This window comes from Triplophysa rosa, linkage group LG14 (genome assembly GCF_024868665.1).
Source record: "Triplophysa rosa linkage group LG14, Trosa_1v2, whole genome shotgun sequence".
Lineage (NCBI taxonomy): Eukaryota > Metazoa > Chordata > Actinopteri > Cypriniformes > Nemacheilidae > Triplophysa > Triplophysa rosa.
This window is the reverse complement of record NC_079903.1, coordinates 3084940-3107490: the sequence shown is the minus strand read 5'-3', so window position 1 is coordinate 3107490 and position 22551 is coordinate 3084940. Positions and strand designations below refer to the sequence as shown.

The 22551-nt window shown below is 38.3% G+C and overlaps 1 protein-coding gene across 1 annotated transcript in view; it reads right to left on the bottom strand.

The window, feature by feature from the left end:
• lrfn1 (leucine rich repeat and fibronectin type III domain containing 1) overlaps nt 1-22551 on the bottom strand; it is a 309368-nt gene that overhangs the window by 268989 nt on the left and 17828 nt on the right. The window lies entirely within an intron of this gene.

The following is a 22551-nucleotide window of genomic DNA, read 5'->3' as shown; positions in this document are numbered from 1 at the left end:
GTTTACAACGTGACTTGCAGCCTGCAGCGCGTCACATGAAGAAAGTGAAATATCTGTTGGAATCACGATGCTGGCTCAACATCATCATGTCTATAAGCCATATGTTCTTTGTTTTATGAACTTTAATTTGTATTTTACTTTCTGATTTCCTGTTGTATTACATTGCTTCGTTAATATTCATCATGGTATTTGCATACTGAGCATACACTTACATTACAAAACTACTAGTGCCTATTAAGCTCGGGATATCTTTGATCTGAAAAGTTACTAGTATCTAATGAATAAGTACTAGTATCTAATGATTAAGTACTAGTATCTATTGAATAAGTACTAGTATCTAATTTTGGGTACTAGTATCTAATGAATAAGTACTAGTATCTAATGATTAAGTACTAGTATCTAATGAATAAGTACTAGTATATAATAAATAAGCACTAGTATCTAATATTTAGGTAGTATCTAATGAATAAGTACTAGTATCTAATGGAATAGTTACTAGTAACTAAACAATAAGCACTAGTAGCCTAAAAATAGATACTAGTAAACGTCAAGGATTAAATGACAAAATCGCTTGCCATATTCACACTGGACCTGTTCATGTGAGATGCATTCAAGATCATGAAATCAGATTTAAGCTTTCAGGCCGTCTGTATGCTGATGTTCTTCTGTTCACTAAACACTTCTTTCACAGTTTAAATCTTGTTTTTTGACATGTAGTTGGTAAATCGCTGGTGTGTATTCAGTTGTACTAACACTTGTACTTCCCTTAACAGATATCAAGTATTTGTGAAGGAAGTGGCTGGACGTCTGATTAAAGTCTCTACAGTGATTTCAAGAATAGCAAAAGCTCTCAGGGATGGCTTGGCCTTTAAGGAATAGTTCACCCAAAAATGAAAATTCTGTCATCATTTACTTACCGTCTTGTCTTGTCAAACCTTTATGACATTCTTTCAAATGCAGAACACAAAAGAAGATATTTTGAAGAAAGTTGGTAACCGAACATCACTGGACCCCATTCACTTCTATTGTATAGACACAAAACCAATGCAAGTGATTGAATGGGGGCCAGTTAGCAACGTTCTTTAAAATATCTTCATGTTTGTTGAGCAGACGGAGGAAAGTCATACAGGTTTAAAATGACAAGAGGGTGAGTAAATCATGACAGGATATTTTTGGGTATTCTTCTCCTGATTGGTTTATTGTTTCATTGTCATCAGGTGTGTCTTGTTAGTCTTGAGTCCTTGTGTGTATTTATACCACAGTGTTTATGCGTAATATGGGTTGCCTAGTCATGTTTTCTGGTTCTTGTTTCCTGTCATGGATTATTGTTCTTGTTTTGCTTTATTAAAGACTGTTGTCTGCACTTAGATCCTTCTCCCAGCTTTGTGTTTGGGGCAACATCGTTACACTACCATGCTTAATGATTTTTTAGCTTGTTGCAGTGAATTATGGGATTGCCATCCTCATGCAGGAGCTTGATGTACACTATATTACGATAATAATGTAGAGTACATTGCAAAAATGATGCAGATGTTTCCTGGTAAACCGTGGTAAGAAGTATGTGTACCGTGGTAAATCAGTTTTGTGATGGTTAAGCAAGGTCAGTATCTGGTGGCAGATGGCTGATATACTGTATTACTGATCTAGAGATGATAATAGCTCATATAAATACACCGCTGATATATACGGCATAATTAAATTGCCTGTCTATCTTTAAGAACAGATGTTGCGTGGGAAGCACACCTACAGTAGTGTGTTTATTGATGATGCTGTGATGGTGGCCGTGACAACCGAACCGTGGTAAAGTGCCATGACGGTGGCGAACTGCCACTGGCGGTAGTGCACGTCACTCTGACAAATATAGGTTTAATAAATATGAGAGTTGCGATAACGATTGCTAGTTGTAGCCTTTCAGTTGTGGATGGTTTTATTTAAAAGATTTTACATTAACAGAAATTATTGGCATACGTTTCCGTTGGTGCGTTCGAGCGCGGGCCTGCACGGCAAAACCCAGGTTATTCTGCGGGTTTTGCAGTGGATCTTGTTGTAAAATGAACAGATACGTAAAATCAAAACTGGCTATGACCCGCTTGCTTAGTGTCGGAGCGCGCGCAGGTTTGGCCGCGGTTGCGGAGGTTGAATATCTATTCATTTGCTCTCCTGTGCACATCTGAACGCGCATTTAGTGCAGCTGTACACATTTTAATCTGGACAATGTCAACAAGTAAGTTTCACATCAACGAGTCGAAAAAAGTAAAGTTTTTATGGCAATCTGAATAGGAAAGCCAATGTAGGTTTAAACAGTTTGTTTCAAATGGAATTGTTAAGGACTGTAAGGGTTAATACGCCACTGACTGAAGTTACTGCAACAAGAGCTTTTTTATTTAGTATTTAGCTTTCTTATATCATTTAAGTTTTCATTATTTACTGATGTTTATTTAAATGTTTTATATGCTGTAGTGTGCCGTTTCAATGATGGATTTGCGCGTTAAACATTGACGGATGTTTCATCCTCATTTATTTCAGGTATCATATTTCAATTTCAAGTATTTAACAATTTCAAGTATTTAAATAAGGTCTATATTTCTCTTCCACTCGTCATGTGGTTGCTACACGCAAATATAATAATATAAATATTATTTATATAAATAATATATATTTCTCAACCACCGCACCACCGCGGTCGATTTGTCTATTACCACCGCGGTGGTAAAAAACTGCCACCGCCACAGCCCTAGATGCTGTCTTTGTAGGCAGTACACTAGATATCATCAATCATATCTGTCTGTGTGCTTCCCTCAGTCACATCACTATATTTTAATGCCAACATCTGTTTGAACTTAATAATCCTCTATTTGTGTTATTTGTGCTACAGCGAGATACCACATTTAAAAACTGCGTACTGAAAGCTATGAGAAGATCTTTGAAGGCGATGCAGATGTGTCTTGATGTCCCACAATCCTGTGCGGTTTGGTTTAATTCAATTCAATTCAATTCAATTCAATTCAATTCAATTTTATTTATATAGCGCATTTCACAATGTGCATTGTTCCAAAGCAGCTTTACAGGAGCAAATAAGAAAAACACAGAAAGGTAAAACACAGCACAGTGCATGGTGTTTATAGACCAAGCAAGATCATTATAATAAATAATATCTAATAAATAAATGAATAAATAAATAAATAAACAGGGTTTACAGGGTGATGTTTGATGGAACACTTAAAAGGGGTACATTTTTACATGCACGTCTCTTTTTAACGTACTGCATTTGTATTACTACAGTAAATACCACTGCCATTAAATATGCATTAAATGTTAGTTGTCTCTAATATGTATGAAAACGTTTTAGATCAGTGTTTCTCACTTAGAGATTACATTATAATTGAAATTATTGAAAGGGATAGTTCACCCAAAAATACAAATTCTAAAATAAATATATGAAAATAAAAAATATAAGGTCTAAATAAGTATATTTTTACAGTTAAACTGGGTTCTGAAATATTTAGTTCAAGAAAATCTTTATATCTATATACATATACAATTATATTTTATTTATTTGTTTATTTTAATGCTGTTTTTATTTAATGCTGCAATCTCATCATATAAATTGACTGTTTAAAGAGGAGCTAAGACAAACCAGTTTTCTACGAGATATTTTTTTAGACTTAATTAAATTGTTCAACGTAACATTCTCCTGTTAACTAAAATGATATTTTTATACATCAGACAGTTTGCTGTGAATATAGAGGTCACACACATGAGAAGAGCTCAAGATCACACTAAAAGTCTGTTTATCTGATAGCATCCGTTCTAAGAATACCCGTTCCCATCTGGGAAGTGAGCAAATACATTTTTAATTCCTCTTCTACACAACACAGGAGCTCTAAACGTCCTCTGAGATGATAAATGATGAGTGTCCTCTTCAGGATACAGACAGACAGTAGCTGCGTTTACATGGACCAATGTAATCTGATTAAAAATCCAATCCGAATGAAAACGCTCCATATAAACTCGTCAATCCGATTAAAAATGCCCTGCCCGATTGAAATTTCAGTCGGATTGTAAAGGGGTGGTTTATGCCGTTTGTAATTCGCTTGATAGGACATGTAAACACTTGATCAGATTTAAAACTGAAGTAGGAAGTTGTGCGCATGTGCAAAGACGACAATTGCTCGTATACAGACATAAGGGCGTATGACACACGGAACGGAGCAGCTGCTGCTAAAGAAACCAAAAACCATAAATCTGACAAAGCGGTACAAATATCCATATGCTTGTCATCTCTAAATGAACATATTAATGTTTCTATGCATTTAAAATGTATATGCATTTAAACTTTTTCCCTGGAGTGAGTTTTTAACCGCTATTTCTCAGTTCCTTTTTAAAACACCATACATTTGCAGATGTACAAACATACTGTGTAGGCTAAAATATCTAATCATAACATTTAATTTATATTCGTAGTAGGCTACTGGACATTTATTTTATTTATCGTTTACCATGGTCGCTGTAACAACTTTGCTTTCATTGATATGTAGCCATTATTTTGCGTTTATGAATTGTACATTATTATGCTGGTGCCTGTGACATAAAATACATACATATGTTCTTACAACATTGTTTGAGTAGCCGTTTTGTTAATATTATAATGATACTCGCGTCCACAGCGCCCCTCTGTTTACCGTTAATGCTGATATATGAATCCGCATATAATCACTTCTAATGTTCGGTACTAGCTGTTGCTAAACATTTATTTTAATTATTGTTTGCCTGCAGATGTTCTGGGGGTTCTTGGTACTTTTGTCATGGTTTTACCATGGTAAAACCGCATCGGATGTGCTCGTGCTTCATTGGCACGAGACATTACTCTGCCTTTCTAAACTGTAATTTTTTTCGTGCCGTTTGTAAAATAAAATATACACAACATGTGCTTTAAAACACTGTTTTAGTGGGTATTTAGGTGAACACTTGTGCAGTGTGCACATGTCAGCAGATTATATCGGATTTGAAGCTTGTCATGTAAACACGCACATCTCTCAACTCAACTCAACTTTATTTATATAGCGCTTTTACAATTTTCATTGTTACAAAGCAGCTGTACATGAGACATATTGACTATAAGCAAAATAATTAAAGTTGTACCTGCAAAAACAAGAAAAGGTTGAAAACACAGAAGACAGACATACCCACATACAAAACACTCCACACACACAATATGCACACGTACTAACACACATATAGACATAGAGACACACACACACAAACGGATGCGCACGCACACACACACAACACACACGTACGTACACACGCAAGTACGCACACACACGCACGCACGCACGCACACACACACACACACACACACACACACACACACACGCTCAGTGAGAGCACACATTTAGGATAAAGGAGAGAAATCAGATCACTTAATTTACCTGTCATGTAAACACTACATTCAGATTGCACAATCTGTTTAAATTCAATCCGATGTGTCCATGTAAACGCAGCTAATGCTAACATTACACAACCACTCAAAACCAGATTAGAACCGTTCAAGACCAGCATGAGCTGCTAAAAACCAGTTGTGAAAACGCAAGTAAAGAACAGATATATTCTAAAGTTTGTGTGTTATTTTATGAAACCCAATACAGAGAGGTTACAGTTGAAATGAAAACTCTTTATCATTCAGACACATTAAGAGTTTAAAGTACGGGTTTAAGGATCCCGTCATCTTGGTGTTTGTAAATATTTCAAAAGTGATTTTGAGTCAAAGCCGCAGATATTTAATGAGTTTGTGAGATTTCCTCCTAAACAAATGCTTGGTTATAAATTTCTCTCTTACATAAAAAACAAGTAAGAAATCTGAAGACTGTGCCGTCACTTTGTTACATACAGTTATAATGAAAGAGGATTGATGCTCTATAAAATATCATTGAGTAGTTTACAGTATATGACTCATGCGCTATATCTTTATCATGAACGCATTACACCACAGGGCTGAATAATAATGGATGTAGTTTCACATTACAGTTTTTCTCGATTGTTTACAAACAATTCATGAAACAATTCACCATCTTCTCACAACTATAAACACATTCTCAGAACAAAACACCAACTTGTACAAACCCCACACAAAAACATCGTCATTTTGCAAAGGTTTAACCATGTTCTCATTCAGAAAACACAAACACACAATATAATGAACTGAAGTGTCAAGATGTAAACTCAAATAGCACACATTTATACATCAGTAAACATTCAGTAGCAAAACTGATGACACACCAATCAGAATCTCAGGATAATATCAATAGGAGCACAGGTAATTGTGCATCCTAGAATAATCTACTGGGATTTATACTACTTAAACATACAGTATAATTATAGTACACACTTTGTATGAGAGACATTTCACTATTCTATATCCAGTAGCATGTGTACACCCTCAAAATTGTGATTGCCTATTTATTTGTAGCATTTTTATATGTTCTGTATTTTTGCAGAACTTAGAGATGATTACTTACGATTACATAGAAAAATATAATGCAATGTGCTTGGATAAAAGTGTCTGCCAAATGCATAAATGTAAATGTACTTAAAAAAAATCTTTTGTCAGAAGAACAAGAAATTGCTATAATATTCTGTAACGAAATTGGACCAAAAGTGCTTAGGATCGCATATATTTATGCAAATAAGTTAGTTTATATTGTTATATTGTTTATATATCTGACCCTGGACAACAAAACCAGTCTTATGGGTCAATATTTCGAAATTGAGATTTTTACATAATCTGAAAGCTGAATAAATAAACTTTCTATAGATATATGAGTTGTTAGAATAGGACAATATCTGGCTGAGATACAACCGTTTAAAACTCTGGAATCTGAGAGTGCAAAAAAATCAAAATATTGAGAAAATTGCCTTTGAAGTTGTTAATCAGGGGCACTGTGGCAGACCATCCACTCACAAAAATAAAGTTTTTATATATTTAAGGTAGGAAATTTACAAAATATCTTCATGGAACACGATCTTTACTAAATATCCTAATGATTTTTGGCATAAAAGAAAAATCAATAATTTTGACCCACACAATGTATTTTTGTCTTTTACTAAAAATGTTCCCGTGCTACTTAAGACTGGTTTTGTGATCCAGGGTCACATATGTTTTTTGAACTTGTCTTGTCTATTTCATTATTTTACAGTAGTGTAATGTTTTATTTTTCCTAAAGCTCATTGTTGCATTTTGCTCTTTCTGCACTCTTTTATGTTGTATATTGTAATAGACATTGAGCTGTCAAATTACTATATTCCTGAATCCCAATAAGAGGTTTTACAGTGTTTTGAATTGATCTCACCGGTGTCTAAGTTGTAGTGTGAGTGATTTTGAGGGCTTGTGTGTCGTGTTTGGGAGGATAGTTTGCTTTTTCAGCAAGTTTGATGGTTTGTAGTAGAGAGCTTCATTTTGACCCGAAAATAAGATGTTGAGGGAATTTGGTGAGAAGATATGGATTTGTGTTTCGAGAAAAGGAGACATAATTTCAAGAAATGTGTTTAAGCAATTGAGAAAAACTGTAACATAATTTACTCCATTACGTGTAGGAGGTAAAACACTCTCTTTTTCATTTACAAGATAAAAACGTCTTATTTACTTCCTGTTGGGTCTTGATTAGCAATGTGTTAAAAAAAGAGCTCTTCCTTCCTTATGGATGTTCAGCTGTGTTTGTTTGTTATTTGAAATGCAATACATGTTTTCAACAGCAGGGGCCGCTGTCTTTTGTGCAAACTTGGAAAATGTGGATATACTGATATTTATAAAAAATACAAGAAAAGCACAGAAAAGTCTTAGTTTGTTTATTTTAAACTTTTGTATTATTATTTTTTTATTTGATTTGGAATTTGTTTTAAAATTGCAGTTTAGTTTTGTTTTTTGACATAAAATATATTTCAAATAAATCGTGAATGAATCGTATTGTGAGATCAGTATCGTGAATCGCATTGAGAGCTGAGTGAATCGTTACATCCCTATCTACAGGTAGCCTACTCAAGATTAATGTGAGATTGTCAGAAACTGCGTGTGTTTCCTCCGCTTTAAATTCTTGTGATGGACTCATTGAATGCAGAAAAGCTTGTATGGAGTTTTGTTTTATTTGTAAGTGTATATATATATAGTGTTGGATTATTATTTTACAGCCATTGAACTGCACTGTACACTTGTGATTGAGATTAGTCTTGATTTTCTGTCGAGCGAAGTGCAGTGAACCAAAGTACAGGGAGACGTCTCTGAGAACTGTCGAAGAAGAAGATACAACTGAAAACCTGACTAAACCAAAACAACCTGAAGTAGAAAATGACAGAAAGTTCCTCTCTGGACTGTTAGATTCTGTCAGAGGAGAAGCGGGATGCTGAATTCAGTCTGATGTCACTGTTTCAGCCGCTCAGCATCTGTGAATTATTGTAATATGAATGATAACTCGACTGTGGTTTCTCTATAAAATAGAGTTTTTACAGTAATCTTGTCATATATTCTGGCTTAAAGATAAGTGGACGGGGTCACACTTTGTGTGAAAACAGCTTTAATGCTTGTCTTTCATTGACTTCTATTCAAACACAACAGGCTTGTGTCTCCCTGATGGCATCGCAGCGGGTTTAATTTGTTTTAGTTAACCTGCGGTAGAAGAACACAAATCCACATGAATAGGTTGACTTTCGTTTTACTGGTCGATTGAATATGGCCATCACTGATATAGTTACACTGAAACTGGGCCACCTTCTGCTGACACCGTCAAACGTGTCTTTAAATGGCTGTTTCGCCCCCAGACATGTGGTCATCTCTCATGGGTAATGGTTCAGAAAACTAGATGTCTTAAAATGGGAGTGAGGCCAAAGAGGTCTTGTCTATAGATTCCATATGCTTTAAAAAGTCGTCGTCTTTCTGTCTGTGTCATTCACACGCTCTGCATTTGATCTGTTTTCTGTCATGTTTGAGATTATAACTGTGGGTTTTGTGTCGAGGCAGTCTATCAAATATTGAAGTGTGCAGTTAACCCTTATTTGCGGTCTTGATCGCTCATTTGTGAATGAACATTGAGCCTTCTTTGTATTCATATCTGATACGTACTTTATCTCTTGTTTTATTATCCAGCAGGTGAAAATCACTTAGCGGTGTGATCCATGGCCTTCAGGATTTGAGCTATCATTCATCTGTAATGTGTAAAGCTTTATACATCATTACGTGTCTGTGTATTTTGAGTTATCGGGTTGTCGTGAAGGTCTGAGCTGTGAGCGATATACATCTCGACGTCATGACGTCCGATGAAGTCTACGGCTGCAACACGTTTCTATCAATAATGCATGGCAAATTAAAGCTTGTAGCTACAGGCTCACAGATGACTTAAAGTGGAGCCCATTGATGATAAATTTTGTTGACATAATAAGCTTGTGACATTTAAATTCTTTTAGTGGCCCTTGCTAGAAGCCCGGTGGGAGAAACCGCTTCAGCGAGCCGGTGAAAAACAGTTTTTACCCTGTGAGACTGGCCCACTTCAGACCTGTTCAGAAGTCAGTCGGCCAAGGAAGTCTTGCTCCAAGCTCAGCGGAGTTCATAACAGACGGTGAAAGCTTCTCGCTGTGACATTCTAAATGTTGATGGTATTATAATTTTGTGTAGGACACGTTAGGACAGTGGTTCTCAAACTGGGGGGCCCCAAGATGGATCCAGGGAAATAGAATACAATTATACATATACATGCAATCAAACATAAGAAAAATAAGACCACCAACCAAAAGTATTGATGTTCCAGCATTGTATAACATAATATGTTTTTGGTTTAATAAAAATTCTAAGTTTAAGATTATACTTTTTTATTTGGGGGGGCGCAAAGCGATGCACTCTACACAAAGGGGGCTTTTATGGTGTTTATTCAGACCCTAAACTCGCGTGCAGGAAAACCACACGCGCGCAAGTGATTTAAGCATGCAGAACAGTTCCACGAGTGGATACATACCACAATTGGATACCACTGTGGATTTATACCACAAGAAAAGAGATGATCCTTGCAAAATGGCATGCGGCACAATAATCGTTTTACGTCGATTATTTTGTTTTTGTAATTGTTGAAGGCCAAAATTGACGATTACAATTATTTTCGATTAATTGCACAGCCCTACTTGCGAGAGTGCATTTCTGATCCGTGTGCAAAAATGCTGTCAGCGAGCAGAGGCTTTGATGCAACTACTCAACACTTGCTCCTTGTCGAATTGACCTTTGAGACTTTGGAGGCGGGATAATGGCAGATGTCTCTGCTCATTTGATTGGTCACTTTTAACATGCAGTAACCTACACCACTACAACTAAATTACATTTTAGAGTACAGCATATTGTAATTTATAATAACTTGTGCTTTGAGTTATACTGTTGTAGTCGTTTATTAATGCTCATTTTATAACAATTTCATGAAAATTATTAACAATACAAAAGCAATTATGGATACATTACCAAGCTATTTCATTTTTAACTTCATGTTAAGATGCCGAATATGTAGATCCATAAAGCCAAGAGCATATAACACTGTAATCCAAGTTTAAAAATGGAAAAAAAAGTATTGTGTTATGCCAAATGATGACGTTTCTGCACAACGGGTAAGATACAAGTCGGAGACTGTTGGTGAGTGCATGTTAAAAGTGACCAATCAAAGGATGGCCATTGTCCCGCCCCCAAAGTCTCAGAAGTCAACACGACGAGCAAGCCGGTGTCGAGCAGTTGCGAGAGCATTGATAGGATTGTGTGCGCGCTCGTCATATCACCTGCTCGTGGACAGCATTTTTGTAAGCAAAGCAGAAATGCACTCTTGCAAAGATTTTCCACGCGCAGATACTGTTCTGCGCACTCGCGGAGCATAAATGCGCTCTCGCGAGGTTGTGTTTCCGCTCGTGGAACTGTTCTGCACGCTTTTATCATGCGCGCAAGCTTAGGGACTGAATAATCACCATAGGCTTTACAACAAAAAAGTTTGAGAACCACTGCGTTGGGGTGTGTAATGTCAGATTTGTCCTTACCTTTATGTTCGAAGCTGGAGAAATTATCTGGCTTTAATATGTCCTGCAGCAAACACATTGAATGTAAAATCAACATGAAATGGCATTCGCAAGCTAATTTTCCGACATGTAATGCCATATGCAGCGAGAGGTCAAACGTTGGCTGAGATTTTTTTCCAGTAATTGATTCCATAGCAGAATACATTTAGAGTGAGAATGCTGAAGGTCAAGTTCAGCCTCCAGAGTGTCTCCCAATGGTAATGCTTCATTAACCTTCTCTAACCTCAACCCTCAGGACATTAACCACTTACTGTTTTAAACTATAGGTTAGACAAAGACTGCATTGCTCGCAACCATTACCTAAAAATAGATTTCTGTTTATCATCTGATTTTATGAATACGGTTATTATTTTGATAAAAGATTACAAAAATGAACATTTACTGTAACCCAGAAAGAACAAAAGCAGGGATATGTATTAGAAAACCATGCATGTTCATTCTTATAGATGAGCATTAATAGCAAATCTGTGATACATCACTGATCTCAGTTTCTATGGCTGGTGTAGTAAAGGGAAATTTCTGTCCTGCATGCAGAAGATCCGATCGATAGGGGCAGGAGAAACGCTGATGTGAGTGTTTGAGTTGAAGCAGCTGAGAGCTGCATATCTACAGTGATGTGAAACTGGATCTTCTCAAGACATAAATAGAGTCTCAACATCTGCTGGACATTTACTGTCTGTGCTGCAGTCCTACATCTCCACAAGTGTGCTTGCCTGTGTGTAAAAGAAATGGAGCGAATGAGTGAGCAAGTGAGTAAAATAAAGTGAGTGAGTGTGTGAGTGAGTGTGCAAGTGAGTAAAAGAAAGTGAGTGAGTGATTGTGCGAGTGAGTGAGTCAGGGTGAGTGTGTTTGAGGGAGAGGGAGTGTGTTTGCAAACGAGAGTGTTTAACGAAATGTGTTTAAGAGAATGTGTGTGAGTGATCGTGCTAGCGAGTGAGTATTTCCTCCAGAGTGAGTGTTCTATAGTGATCTCATCATCAACCAGACAGACAAACAGACTTTATAGATCCCAAGGCAACATTCAGGTACTTGAGCACCAAACGCTGAGACGATAAATCAAAGTGATGAGGTGAGAGAAATCTCACAGAAGCTAATGAAGAGTGAGCGTACGCGGCGTCTGTAGCAGAGGTCCAGCGCAGACCTCTGCTTTAACCCTCATGCTAATGGCAGCGAACGCTCATCTTCATCCATCACGCTGTCTGCTGCGCAAGCGGACGCACAAATAGCTGTTTGCGGCTCTCCATCACGCCTGACGTTCTGTCGATTGTCAAAGCCTCCATCGAACAGGACTTGAGCTGCGAATAAGTGCTTACAGCTCGTGTGATGTGTATCTCTGTATTCCTGGCACAGATTGAGCTAATGTCTGTCCTGTGGGAAGCTCTCCGTTATTTCATTATTTTCTCTTTATCGTTGGTCGGTTTGTTCTCTTTCGCTACCGTGTAAATGGATTTCTGTAAATGGAGTCTCTGTTTGTTAATACTCTCCATAAAGCACAGTTTATGCTATGTGTATTGTGCGTAATGACGTTTTTTAAATGATGTTGTCAGATTACAGCAGCGTAAAGCTTGTCACATTTTAGCTCTGGAAATCTATTTACTCTAGTTCTCAGTCCTGGCGACTTTAGACGGCTTGCTTCACGTGTCTTAAGGAAATAAATCCAGAACATCATTCTTAGAAAGTCCTTCATCTTTAAAGTTAACGTTGACACTTTTTACTTTAACACATTTCTGGTCTTTTTGTAAACAATCTTTCAGTTCACGTTGTGTCTTGTAATCTTCTACCGAAATGTAATGACTTGTTAAATAACTTAATTGTAATATTTTCCTTTTTGTTTTCCAGCCCTTGTTTACCCATCATTCCATCAGTTTCAATCCTCTATTGTTCCTTATTTTATTTCTTGTTTCATTACAGGTGACTTTAGCTTTGACTTTCACATTTAACATTTTAAAGTATCAGCTTTGATTAAAAAAGAAAAAAGCAATTGTAGAGTTTTCAAAATAATTAGGATAATAAAGGAAGATAAAGCGCTGGATAATTGCTCTTAAAGCGGCAGTCCGTAGGATTGGCCTCTTTGTCGCCATCTCAGTTTGTAATTGCTACTGCAGGTGATGTGCGGAGATATTTCTTTGCATGAGTTGTGATTCGGCACTGCTCAACTGCGCGGATGAGTCTGATGTTTTGAGTCGTGGCCTGTGACAGTGCAGCGGTGAGAATCTTCACTGTACATCAGTAGTGCATAATAAACACAGATAACATGGCAGATGATATAACACAAAACAAATAAGAACATAAAAAGACACAAATAGCACAAATGAGCCGGCGCGCTTGTGAAGCTCAGACAGCGCGGATTTCAAATGCCGGTGCCTAGCATCCATCTGGTGAATCTCTGCTCTCTACCCAACAAAACAGACAAACTCCTTCTGCTTTCCCGGTTTAACAAGGACTTTTCTAACTCTGCTGCTCTGTGTTTCACGGAAACCTGGCGGAACGGCGCCATTGCAGACAGCGCGTTACAACTTCCTAACTTCCAGCTGATCAGAGCAGATTGCGATGCGGAATCAACGGGGAAATCGCGCGGTGGCGGGACGTGCTTTTACATCAATGAGAGGTGGTGTACAGATGTAACCGTGTTAAAGAAGATGTGCTGTTCAGATCTAGAAACACTTTTCATTAACTGCAAGCCGTTCTACTCGCCGCAGGAGTTCTGTTCGTTCATTCTCGTGAGTGTTTACATTCCTCCGCAAGCGCACGTGAGCTCAGCTTTACAGAAACTCGCTGATCAGATCACAGACACAGAACAACAACACCCGGACGCTGTTTTAATTATTCTCGGGGACTTTAATAAAGCAAATCTCTCCCGCGAACTGCCAAAATACAGACAGCACATCACATGTCCCACCAGAGACAGTAATATATTGGATCACTGTTACACAGCAATAAAGGATGCAGATCACTCTGTTCCACGAGCAGCTTTAGGACTCTCTGATCACTGTTTGGTTCATCTTATCCCGTCCTACAGGCAGAAACTTAAATCTGCAAAACCTGTATTAAGAACTGTTAAAAGATGGACTATTGAAACAGAGAAACACAGTTTCTCTCTCACTGATTGGACTGTTTTTGAAGCTGTTGCCACCGATCTGGACGAGCTGACAGAAACTGTAACTTCATATATCAGTTTCTGTGAGGATATGTGCACCCCTACCAAGTCTTATCTAACTTACAACAATGACAAACCGTGGTTCACGGCAAAACTCAGACAGCTCCGTCAGGCCAAAGAAGATGCTTACAGGAAAGGGGACAAAGTCTTGTATAAACAGGCCAAATTCACACTGGAAAAGGAGATCAGAGGGGCAAAGAGGAATTATTCTGACAACTTAAGGAACACATTCTCTTCCAGTGATCCTGCTTCAGTGTGGAAAGGTCTGAAAGATATCACCAGTTACAAGACACTATCCCCCAGCATTTTGAGAACCAACAACTCAACTCAACTTTATTTATATAGCGCTTTTACAATTTTCATTGTTACAAAGCAGCTGGTCATGAGACATATTGACTATAAGCAAAATAATTAAAGTTGTACCTGCAAAAACAAGAAAAAAACTAGCTGACGACTAGCTGACGACTTGAACAAGTTTTATTGCCAGTTTGAAAAAACACCCCACACCCGCCCTGAACACCTCTCCACACAACCATTCACACCTTCAGCAACCCCCCTCTCTCCCACACCTACAATTCAGATCACTGAAGAAGATGTGCGCCAGGTCTTCAGAAAGAACAAAAGAAGGAAAGCACCAGGCCCAGGCGGTGTGTCACCAGCCTGCCTAAAAATATGTGCTGACCAGCTGGCCCCCATCTTCACATAGATCTTCAACAGATCACTAGAGCTTCGCAAAGTCCCCTCATGCTTCAAACGCTCCACCATCAACCCAGTCCCAAAGAAAACTGGACTTAATGACTACAGACCTGTGGCTCTAACGTCTGTGGCCATGAAATCATTTGAAAGACTGGTTTTGGCCTATCTGAAGGACATCACTGGTCCCTTACTGGACCCCCTGCAGTTTGCCTACAGAGCAAACAGGTCTGTGGATTATGCTGTCAACATGGGACTGCACTTCATCCTTCAGCATCTGGACAGACCAGGGACCTATGCGAGGATCCTGGTTGTGGACTTCAGCTCCGCTTTTAACACCATCACGGACACCCTTCAGAATAAACTGGTCACCTCTGTCTGTCAGTGGATCAACAGCTTCTTGACAGACAGGCAGCAGTTAGTAAAGCTTGGTAAATTCAAATCCAAAACCTGCACCATCAGCACTGGAGCTCCTCAGGGCTGTGTTCTCTCCCCACTGCTCTTCTCCCTTTACACGAATGATTGCACATCTAAAGACCCCTCTGTCAAGCTCCTGAAGTTTGCAGACTACACCACACTGATCGGCCTCATTCAGGAAGGTGACGAGTCTGCTTACAGACAGGTGGTCAAGGAGCTGGCTGTCTGGTGCAGTCTTAACAACCTGGAGCTTAACACTCTTAAAACTGTGGAGATGATCGTGGACTTCAGGAGAAAGCCCCCTGTTCTCCCCAAACTCACCATCATGAACAGCACTGTGAGTGCAGTGGAGTCATTCAGATTCCTGGGCACCACAATTTCTCAGGATCTGAAGTAGGACACTCACATTGACTCTATTGTTAAAAAGGCGAGGAAGTTCAACCTGCCACAGGAGTTGCTGAAACAGTTCTACTCTGCCATCATCGAATCCATCCTCTGCACTTCTATAACTGTCTGGTTCAGCTCAGCTACCAAATCTGATCTCAGAAGACTACGGAGGGTAGTCTGGACTGCTGAGCGTATCATTGGTACAACCATCCCCACTCTCCAAGAACTGTACTCATCCAGAATGAGCAAAAGGGCTGGTAAAATCACTCTGGACCCCTCACATCCAGCACGCTCCCTTTTTGAACTGTTACTGTCTGGTCGACGCTACAGAGCACTGAGCACCAGAACGACCAGACACAGGAACAGTTTCTTCCCTCAGGCAATCCATCTTATGAACACTTGACATTAAACGCGGAACACACAACTCTATTTTACATTATTTATTCACCAAATTTGCACATATCAGACCTGTACATACATAATTGTCTATATTGTATATTGTGTTTTTGCTGTTTTGTACATTGTCTATTTCTATATTATTGTATAATAATATTATTATTTTTTTTAATTTTCATCTGTGTTCTGTCCTGTTGCTGTCTTTCTGTTGCACTGTGGAGCTTCTGTCACTATAACAAATTCCTCTTATGTGGAAACATACTTGGCCAATAAAGCTCATTCTCATTCTCTCATTCTCAAATGGAGGCTGTGTTGAAGTGTTTTGATATCATTTCGGGTGCTGGGTCATTTTGTTATTTCTCATAGAAACTCCCGTAACGCGAACCGGACAGAAGATCCCCGAACGCAGGTCTCAAATGCTGACAGGCACGGTCATAAACCATTGTACATCATACAACTATATATACTATATGCAAAGCCTTGCCATCATATCCGGGATATAAGTCCGTAAATTTGAGTAAAATCACAGGCTTCACTTGTCCGTGCTAATGAAATACAGATGTGGGGAGGTAATTTCTAAAGCACACGAGGTCCCCAGATAATACTAATCCCGGGCGAATAGGGCTTAAATTACATTTATCATAATGAACATAAAGAGAGAGAGAACAACCGATGAAACTGTACCCGTCTATATTAACACAACAAGTGCGCTACGGTTTTTGTGTTATCTATTGAAATATTAAAAATGTGTCTTACGTGTTCAGAAGAAATAAAGCGATGTCTGCATCCGTTTACAATCTTTTCAGATCACGGAGTTCACGCCACCTTTGAAATGCCTTGCCAATATTAATAAAAGAGTCCGATCACATTCCCTGTTTCATTGTAAACCGTCTTCAGTTCGTTCTTTCTTGTTTTTCACAAATGATGAATCCCCAGATGTCAACACTGCTTGGCGTTTAAAAGTAAAAGTACTAAACGCCGCCATAAATAATACTAAACGTTGACACGCTACAAATCGCCTGTCACTTGCAGCTTACACTCGCTGGCTAGCAGCCGGATCCTCTTCGTTCTGTGTACGAATGTGACGAAATGACGCACAGACGAAAGACACCATATAAGGATCTCCGGAAAAGTCGACCCGACAGGGCAAATTACAAACCATTATTACAAGCTTTCCGTGGTGAATCCAGCAAGGGTAGTGACAGTTTTAAACACCGTTCTTTCATGTACTTGCTCAATAATTGGTTTTAGCTCATTTTTACTCCAAAAAACTTGCGGACTGTCACTTTAATTGGAGAAATCTAAAGAGAAATGTTGAATGTCATTATGAGAAATAGTTTTTTAAGAGACAGATGTGGGATTTTTATGACATTGAGCCAAATGTTTTGCGTTTCGAATACATGAAATGAGAGCAACCTTTGTTGAGGATCATGGCCCGGTTGCATAAAGCACCTTAAGTTTTTCCCTTAAGTATGACACTTAAGTGGTGATTTTCCTTTAGCAAAGACAATAGGAGAATAACTTAAAGGTACAGTGCGGGATGTTTTGTATGATCTATTAACAGAAATGCAATATAACATACAAAACTGTCATGGCTCTGCTTCATTTAGTCATGTTTTTCTTGGTCCTGTAGCTGAGCCATGACAAAGCCTTTGGTTATGTGTGGAGAGAAACATATTATTGTCCTTTTGACAATAATATACATTCTCTCCAGTATCTCGTCATTGGCCCCGCTCCTCTCGTTTCCTTGTTATCCTTCCCTGAGTGTTTTACTACCCACACCTGCCCCGTGTAATTATCCCTCGTTTGTATTCCCTTTAAATACCCTCTTGTTTCTTTGTCTTGTGTTGGTTAATTACGTTGTGTATGGTGTTCTTGTCTGTACCCCAAGTCTAGTCAAGTTCAAGTCAAGTCGACTTGTTATTTAGCGTTTGTCTAGTGTTGTTCTTTTACATTGTCTTAGTTATATTTGTCTTGTCAGTTGTAGTATCTAGTGTTGTTTGGTTTGCCCCATCGTGGGTTTTTGTTTTGTGTTTTGTTTATTATTTATAATTAAAATCTTGTTGTGTTAACCCCTTCACCGCTGCCTGCATTTGGGTTCTTTCTGCCACAGCCGTGACACAAAACTGTGTCTTTAGATGTGCATAAAAACCTTACGTAATGAAAAGTTATGTTTTTATTACCTTAGAATAAACCAGTTGTATCTACATAGGGAGCGGGCCTATCTACATCGAATTTGTTATGTTGCGCAGCCATGTTTTGTACAGTAAGCTCTAATGGACAAACAGCTCTACAGTATATGTTGGTCTTCGTGTGTGTTTTTAGACGCAGCTTGCGTCATCACTGAGTTGAAGACGCACAAAGTAGTAAGTCGTAGTATGGAGAGGAGGAGGAGTAGTCGTCGTCTAGCTGAAGCAATTGATTGTTCTGTCTTAGAAGTTTTGATAAAATGAAGGACCATGCGTATTGTGCACAAGCGCGGACAGGGCGTGAATCTCCGTCGTCAAAGAAGCGCAAACGTGATGCTGCCAGACGAATTAGAGACAAACGGCGGCAGAAATCCAGGATAAACATCGGTGTATCTATTACCAGATGGAAGGCACTGTTGATAGACAAATGTTTTCAAGGTGATGCCGAAGTTGCCTGTTTTCTGCAAGACTGGTAAGATAATTCAACATTTTCAATGTTTCCACTTTTTCAATGTTTACCAAACAACTGTTTTGTTGAAACGGTAACGTTAGCATTTTATACAAATGGCCATATGTGACCCTGGACAACAAAACCAGTCTTATGGGTCAATTTTTCGAAATTGAGATTTTTACATAATCTGAAAGCTGAATAAATAAGCTTTCTATAGATATATGAGATGTTAGAATAGGACAATATCTGGCTGAGATACAACCGTTTAAAACTCAGGAATCTGAGAGCGCAAAACAATCAAAATATTGAGAAAATTGTCTTTGAAGTTGTTAATCAGGGGCACTGTGGCAGACCATCCACTCACAAAAATAAAGTTTTTATATATTTAAGGTAGGAAATTTACAAAATATCTTCATGGAACATGATCTTTACTTAATATCCTAATGATTTTTGGCATAAAAGAAAAATCAATAATTTTGACCCACACAATGTATTTTTGTCTTTTACTAAAAATGTTCCCGTGCTACTTAAGACTGGTTTTGTGATCCAGGGTCACATATAACCTCCGAATAATAATGTTTTTCCGTCCCTGCGGTACGTACACCGGTTGTTCCTGACTTTACAAAGGGGGAGACAAACGTCTACTAACTTACACCTAACTGCCTATGTCGCTGTCAGATCAAACGCTTTGAACAGCGTTGCTATTTACGATTAGCTAACTTTAGTTCCTTCACTACTCTCAGCGTGTACTAGATAGCATGCAAGAAATATATCTAATTATAGAATTGTAACAGTAACTTTCGCAATAGAATACATGTTAAATGATTAATTACGTTAATATATTGCCGTACCTGCTTGTATCACTACTATCCGCTGTCTCAGTAGACGACATCTTTTTTTACTGTTGCGGCCACCGTCGTAATTCGAAAGGGAGGGGTAGGCAAATGACTCAGAGATTCATTGCAAAACTATAATACAAAGCTAGTGGGCCGGCGGGTAACAACTGAGGTGCCCTTGAGCAAGGCACCTTACCCCTACTTGCTCCCCGGGCGCTGCAGTGATAGCTGCCCACTGCTCCGGGGGTACGTGTGTTCACTACTCTCTGGATGGGTTAAATGCAGAGGTCACATTTCGTTGCCTTGTACATGTGCAATGACAATAAAATTGAATCTAAATCTAAATCTAAATCTCTGATTTTCAAGAACTGCGCCTTTAAGTAAAACGTATGGTATACTTAAGGATGCACTTAAGGGAAAATTACACTTAAGGTGCTTTATGCCCATGTCTTTTAAATTACGGACGGTTTTAGTGTTTTGAACATCAGATTAATCCATTACAGAAAGAACAACATTACCCTCAAATCAATACTAATAAACAACAAGAACCCAAGATCTCTGTTATAATACCATTACATCTGTTGTATCACCATGACGATCCCATAGCAACATGACTCCTCATCACAGCATAATAACATAACACCTCCCGTATCACTACGGCAACATCGCTGCCTCTATATCATCCACACACGAAGAACATTCAGACTTGTGATGCTGTAAGAGTATTGAAAATCACTGAGTCAAAGACACGATTTAACTCAAATCCCCAGCTCACAATATTGATTATTAGTGCTGTTTATTGATTATTAATGTTGTCAGGGATCAGAGGAATTATCTGACCAACACTTCAACTGAAATTAAATGATGCAGTTATTTATGTTTAATGTTGGAGAAATAAGCATTTAGCTATACAGTAGGTGAACTAGATTGTTGAGAAGGGGGCAAAAAAGATTAAAGTATAACTTTTTATATTTTGGACATTCGTTTGGAATTATTGTGTAGTATTCAAGTGTGTATTCAAATTTCAAGTGTGTTTATCAGGCAAGAGAAACTGAAATCTCCGATAATTTGGGGCTGAATTGTGGAAATATTCAATTAAAAATTTTGCATTATTGCAAAGCAGCTTTATGTACTGTACTATTTGACAAATACATCGTACATGTGTCCTATGGTGTGACGTAGTGAAATTTAGAAAACAATCTGCTAATACTACATCGTTTTCTATTATTAATATTAATATTTATCATATAAAACTGTCTAAGAGTGATTTTTTTCTATTTTTTTTGCCCTCACACCATAGGACAAATTTGTATGTTAGTCTGTCAACTACCCACATACAGTAAAATACAACAGTAGAATAAATATTGTAGAAACAAATACAATTAAAATGACAGAAACGGGAAATTATAAAATACACCAACAACATTAACACAAATTATATAAATATATCTTTTTTTTATATAATTTGTATAAACATCTTTTTTATATGATTTTTGGAGAAAAAACATTTTATATTATTGTGACGAGAGCCGTGGGAGGAAGAAGCGAGGCCGGGACGCGATTGATAATGCGTGTCAGCTGGGCGTCATTCCGGCCTCGTATCTCTCACGGAGGAGAGCGGAAGCATAAAAGGACGAACGGCAGGAGAATACGGCGAGAGAGGACCGGGCCTGGACATTAGTTAAGTTTGTTTATGTTCGTGTTGCCGGCAGTCGTCCGCAAGGGGCTGCCGGCCTGTTTTATTGCTGTTTATTGTTTATTTATTTTGAATTAAAATGTTTGATTGTTCGCCGGTTCCCGCCTCCTTCCTTCCTTGCGTTTTATTGAGCTGTATTACATTTATATGAACAATTTAATAAATAAATAATCTCCATTCTTGCACATGCATCTTAAAATATTGTGTTTTTCTTTAAACTGTAATTCGTCCTTTCATTGCAGTTTTAATTCTATTTTAGCATTTTGTGGGGTGTCATCAAATCAAACTTCAAGGCATCAATTCAAAAGCAGTCAGTTCTCAAGTGTTTTGTCTGTCTCTGACCGACCAGGTGTAAGAAACGCGTGCCACGCAAAAGTGCACTCAGCTCAAGTCCTCATATTGATCTAATTGGCAGCTGCTCTTAAGTCTGAAACTCGCATCGATTTGAGTGCAGACCTGTTAAGTTGGGTTTTGGAGGATTGCGAGAGCGCCGCGGCTTACGGTCCGGTTCTAGAGAGCAGATTTAAATAGCTCGGCACCTACGGAGACCGGGAGGGGACCTGCTCGTTTCACTTAGTTTTGTTGTGGCCACGAGATATTACCTCGTGGGAACGTGATAATATGTTGTGGCCACGAGATGTTACCTCGTGGGAACGCGATATTATGTTGTGGCAACGAGATCAGAAGTGTCACAACCAATTGCCTATTATTGTATTGCGCGCGATGCAAGACAGCTTTCAAATGAAAATTGGCAATAAATAATTCTATCTATTGCACCAAACTGTTTTTTCCATCCATTCACTAATCGTTTATTATTATTCAATATTTGTATATTACTATTATTACAATCACTGTATATTACAGTAAAATGCCCTGCTGTATATTGCAGTTGCAAAAATACGGTCTAATTTTTACTTCCTTAAGACTCCGTTGCGTTCATAATATATTGAATTAAGGCACTTTAAAAAAACACTGAACAACAATTTGCTTTAATTTAATTTAATTTTTTTCATATTTATCTTATATATAAGCTGGCTGGGCTTAATCATTGTTGTATGTTAAAGGGAGTGTGGAGTTTGTCCAATAGGGGGAGGTGATGCATTGGGTGGGGGGTTGTAATCACTGTTAAAAGCAGAGAAGAACTCGTTGTAGATGCGCTTGTATGTGTATTGTTTGCTGCCCAGATGGATCCTAAATAAAGAGAGACCATCAAGAAATTCCGTTCTCTTGGAGTTATTCAA